General features: G+C 39.7%; 1 pseudogene; it reads left to right on the forward strand.

Annotated features, from left to right (window-relative positions):
- The first annotated feature begins 3,425 nt into the window (after positions 1-3,425).
- Ap2s1-ps2 (adaptor related protein complex 2 subunit sigma 1, pseudogene 2) lies at positions 3,426-3,943 on the forward strand (annotated as a pseudogene).
- The last annotated feature ends 2,005 nt before the right edge of the window (positions 3,944-5,948 follow it).

Below are 5,948 nucleotides of genomic sequence, written 5' to 3' on the forward strand. Positions count from 1 at the left end.
GTTGAAGAATGATTATAGTCTCATAGCTATCAGATTGTTTAACTTTGAAAATACATATTTTATTAGATAGTTATCAAATAGTATACAAGCTAGACAGAATATAACATAGGTTTTAAGCCTTTCTTAAGCTGGAATGGATAACTAAATTTTGTGTTTAACTGATAAAATGTTGGACTGGGTGTTAGGTATATTTTTGCTTTTAATTACAAAATGATAATAGATGTTCTCAGCTTATATTTCAGAGAAAAGTTTTTTTTTATTTAGACAGAAAAGGGTGAAATGTAAGATGATGTCATTATGCAGGTGAAGGCAGGTACAAGACAGAATAAGGCCTGTCCTTGGACAAGAAGGAAGGATGGGTGGGAGAAAAGTTTTAGAGAGAGGAGGAGACTGGAGCAAGCAAGAGAAAAGCAGCAGAGAGAACATAGAGGTAGATGTTAAGATTCTCTCTACACATCTACAAGTTGAGTTGTTATGAATATTTTTAAGGGATAGATATGCAAGAGCTTTGTATTTCTAAGTGGGCAATTACATATTATCAATTGGATCAGGGGTTATTGTGTTGTGTGTTCTTTCATGTAGTGATTTGATTGAATTTAAGAGAGTTTGTGGTGGCTGGAGAGATGGGTCCACCATGGAAATGAGATGTGTGTTTTTGGCATGGTGGCAACCTGCCTTGGGAATGAGATGGGTAGAGAGATTGTTGCCAGGCTCAGAGAGAAGCCATTGGCAGTGTGATATGGGATAGAGCAAGTGGGTTAGAAGCTTTTCTGACTGAGATGAAGATAACTACCAGATATCTCGGGGCACTATGGTGCTGGATCTAGTGCAGAGAAAAAAGACAGATGTTTTTATAATTTTAGAGTAGCACATGTATGAGGTACAGATGATGGTCTAGCTGTAAATATGAACAAGGATGTGAACTTAATTCTAGCATGCTAAGTTACCTTTCTGTTGATTTGGAAAACATCGGGACTAGCAGTTTGAAAGAATACATATTTCCTATGGCTTATTGTTACAGAAGAGTCAAAATTCAGAGAATTTCCTGCTACAACAGTGTGATACGGGAAAATATTACTCATGTTGACTTTACGTTTTAAGCACCCAATCATCTTTCATAGTAGTTCTATGAGCTAGGAAGAAAGATTTTAATTTGGGGGTATATTCCAGTGGCAAATTACAAATTTCATACTAGATAACTTTCCAGAACTGAAGTAAATTCCTCAGATAAATCAATCAATACAAGCAGAAGTTGGACTAAATACAAGTTTAGAAATTTCAATCAAACATGATGGCAGAAGCCATCTGGGACAACACACTTTTTACCTGTGCCTGAAACTGTGTTGCTCCCACAGTTCTCTGTACCCAAATCCTGTGGTGGATTTGGTAAAGACTTTTACCAATCCTATATCTGATAGAGGGCTAGTATTTAGTATACACAAAGAACTCAATAAGTTAGACTTCAGAAAGCCTAATAACCCTATTCAAAATGGGTTACAGAGCTAAATAAAGAATTCTTAGCTGAGGAATATGGAATGGCTGAGAAGTACCTAAAGAAATGTTCAACATCCTTAGTCATCTGGGAAATAAAACACCAAACACCAGTCAGAATGACTAAGATCAAAACTGACAACAGATGCTGGCAAGGGTGTGGAGACAGAGGAACACTCCTCCATTGTTGGTGGGATTATAAGCTTGTACAACCTTTCTGGAAATTAGTCTGCCTAAAATTAAACATTGAACTACCTGAGGACCCAGCTATACCACTCCTGGGCATATACCAAAATGATGTTCCAACATACAACAAAGACACATGCTCCACTATGTTCATAGCAGCCTTATTTATAATAGGCAGAAGCTGGAAAGAACCCAGATACCCTCCAACAGAGGAATGGATACAGAAAATTTGCTACATCTACACAATGGATACCACTCAGCTATCAAAAGCAATGACATTATGAAATTCAAAGTCAAATGGATAGAAGTATAAAATATCACCCTGAGCGAGTTAAACCAATCCAATCCAATGGTATATACTTGCTGATTAGTGGATATTAGCCCAAAAGCTCAAATTACCCAAGACACAATCCACAGACCACATGAAGCTCAAGAAGACAGATGACCATGGTGTGAATGCTTCAGTCTTTCTTAAAAAGGGAACCAAAAATATTCATAGGAGGAGATATGGAGACAAATTTTGGAGCAGAGAATGAAAGAATGGCCAGTCAGATTTGACCCCACCTTGGGATCCAGCCCATATATTTAAAGCCTCCAAAACTAGACAATATTGATGAAGCCAAGAAGGGCATGCTGACAGGAGCCTGATATAGCTGTCTCCTGAGAGGCTCAACCAGAGCATGACAGTACAGACATGAATGGTAGCAACAAACTGTTGAACTGAGAATGGGGTCCCTGTTTGAGGAATTATAGAAAGGATTGAAGAAGCTAAAGGGGCTTGCAACCCCATAATAAAAATAATACCAACCAACCAGAAATCCCAGGGACTAAACCACTACCCAAAGACTACACATGGACAGACCCATGTCTCCAGCTGCATATGTAGCAGAGGATGGACTTGTTCGGCACCAATGGGAGGAGAAGCCCTTGGAGCTGCCAAGGGTGGACTTACCAGTGTATGGGAATATCAGGGTGAGGAGGGGGGTGTTTGCAGAAGGAGATCACCTATATGGAAGAAGGGGAGGGGGGTGGGATAGGACGCTTATGAATTGAAAAACAGGAAAGGGAATAACATTTGAAATGTAAATAAAGATATCCAATTTTGAAAAAGAAGAAATTTCAATCTGAAAAACTGGCACTCCTGTTGCATTGGTACCTGTAGAAAAACAGATTATCATGACAGGGAAACATAATGAAAGCATAATATGGTTGGAACAAAAATAAAAATATAAAGCAAGGACACAATTTCCATTAATGACATATCCCCCTTCAATGTAATCATGTGTGTTAATCTGGACTTTATTAAGATAACATTGTATGTATTGAGAAAGTTGTATTTATATAGTTAGAACTGTATTTTTGTGTTTGTGTATGTGTGTGTGTGTTAAACAGAGAGAGAGAGAGAGAGAGAGAGAGAGAAAGAGAGAGAGAGGGGGGGGGGAATAGATAAATGATGTTTATGAATTTTGGGATGGGAGCAGAGAAAGGAGGAAATTGATATAATTGTATATAAATTTAATAAAAATAAAAACTTCATGAAGTTCTAAAATCATTAGAAAGACTCATATTTTATTGCTTATATTAAGAGCAGTGAGGGTGTGATGATAATATTTTAAAAGTTCAGCTTCTATAACATTAGATGATATAAAACCTAACCAAATTGGGCAGCCTATGTCTGGACCTGAAACGATCAATTTTTCTTCATAAACAAAGAAGGAGAGAGCCGTAGCCACCCAGTTACAGCGGGACCCGGACCTCTGGGGTCCAGACAGGGGTTGCCATGATCCGATTCATCCTCATCCAGAACCGGGCAGGCAAGACACGCCTGGCCAAGTAATATATGCAGTTCGATGATGATGAGAAGTAGAAGTTGATTGAGGAAGTGTACGTCGTGGTCAACATTAGGAATGCTAAGCACACCAACTTTATGGAGTTCCGGACCTTCAAGATCATCTACTGGCGCTACACTGGCCTCTACTTCTGCATCTGCCTGGACATCAACGACAACAATCTGGTCTATCGTGAGGCCATACACAACTTCGTAGAAGTGTTAAATGAATACTTCCACAATGTCTGTGAAATAGACCTGGTGTTCAACTTCTACAAGGTTTACAAGGTGGTAGATGAAATGTTCCTGGCAGGACAGATCCGAGAGACTAGCCAGATGAAGGTGCTGAAGGAGCTGCTGAAGCTGCAGTTGTGAGGCGGGCCTCCGCCCAGCCTGGCCTGCTGGGCCAACCTGCCTGCTCATCCTCTGGCAGGCTCAAGGTCCACTCCGGGAGTCCCCTCCCTTCTTCAGCTGGCCCAGAGGAATGACCCAGCAGGGTCTAGGCCACAGGGGAGGAGGTCAGAACCCACTGCCTCTGGGCCCCATGTGGATGGCAGAGGCCACCGTGATGTCCCGAGTAACTGTGCCAATGTCCTATGAGTGTGTGTGTGTTCAGCCCCCAATAAACCCGTGGTCCTGTTGGCAAAAAAAACAAAGAAGGAAATGAAGATAAACAGCCACTTGGGAATCATGAGCAAGAACTTATCAGAGTGTCTCAATAATCCTGCTTCTCCTGTGCAAGGAAACAAGGTTCACTGGAAAAGAACAGGAAGACAAGGGATGTGTCGGTGCCTATGAATTGCTTGTATTCTACATATCAAAGCCATAATCACAGGGTGAAATAATGCACCTATGTTTGAGAGAGAGTTTTTCAATCAGTAAGTGTCTGTTGAGGTCATTTGTATGGATACTAACCCAATGTGACTGGTTTCCTTTTCAGACATGGACAAGATCCTTTTCAGACAGGATAAGATTGTGTGAAGACAGATAGAAAAACTGCAATTTATATCAGAAGAGGAAGCACAGAATAAAATAGTCTTGTGAAGATCTTGACCCTGGAATTCCACACTCCAGAATTGTGACGTACTTGATTTCTGTGGTTTTGGCCACTATCCTGTGGCAAGCTTGACAATAGAACACAGACAAATTAGTGGTGCAGCCTCTCTAAGAAGCAGCACTCAGTGAGAAGACTGATATGAAATGAGGACGGAACTAGAGGCCAGAGGAAAAAATGAGGAAGCTAACTAACAAAGGATGATGGCTGAGCTTTACCAGAAACACTGCACCAGAAGGCATGTCACTAACCTGCATACCAGCGCTGATGTGAAGTTAGCAAATGGTACTGAGTTTGGAGCCATGCAGCCCCAGTCACTGCTTTGCAAATGACTCACTGGATGCAATGTAGCCCAGAGTGAAAATAATTTAAATGTCATTTTGCGGAAAGTAATTTTGTCAGCTGAAATATTAGAATGATTTAATTACTGTCCTTGAAACATTTTCTGAAAGGATACTTCTGATTAAATATTGCAATTATAGACTCACTGAGCAGTAAACAGGATTCTGCCTCTAGAAAATAATGTTCTGATTTTCTCATCAGAGGTATTTCTAGTGTTTATATAGATTACTTGAACTCTCATTAGCAGGGGTAGGCAAAGGCATAAAGATGACTGTACACCAAGGAAAAGCTCACCTGTGAGTTCTAGCATTAAGGACAGTGGCCAAGAGGCAAGGTCAATAGTAATGGGAGCTAAGGAGTTTGTTTAGCCCCGTGTCTGTGCTGGTAAAATCTCAAGTTCTGATTTGCAAGAGAAAAAAAAGTGCTATGTCTTATTTTGCATAAAGGATCTGTCTGTGTTTTCATAAATCAATAATCATACTGATGATTTTGAAATAAATGCACAATGTGGCTGGCAGATACAAAGGAGGAAACTTTATCATGTGTTTTAACAGGATTCAGACATGACTTAGAAAAGTAATTTTTTTCTTCTCCCTCTTCTTTTTTTCTCCAATATAGTATGACCTATTATATAGGTCTATATAGTAAACCTGTACTAAATCTATGTGGTCTCAAGAAATATTGTTTTATTAACTCATCATTTGGAATCCAGGACATTTAGATGTTTTTAAACACCAAACTTTTAGACTCTAGATGTAAATCTGAAGCCCATCCTTTCTCAATCTCATCTAAGAGTTCTCCATTAAGCTGTAGTAAATCAGCAGTCTTCTTGGAATGTCACTTTGGAAATCTTTCACTGATATACTTGAAAATGTATTCCAAGCAAAGCATTACCACCTATTCACCTGCACAAACAAAGTAGAATCAGTTACGGTTAGTATTAATTGTCAACTTTACACAGATGAAACAGGACTTCGGGGATGTCTGTGAATGCATGGTGAGGTTCTGTGTGCCTTTTGAGATGCCTGTGAAGATTGTCTTTAGCTA

Source organism: Rattus norvegicus, chromosome 2 (assembly GCF_021556685.1).
Source record: "Rattus norvegicus strain SHRSP/BbbUtx chromosome 2, alternate assembly SHRSP_T2T, whole genome shotgun sequence".
Taxonomy (NCBI): Eukaryota; Metazoa; Chordata; class Mammalia; order Rodentia; family Muridae; genus Rattus; species Rattus norvegicus.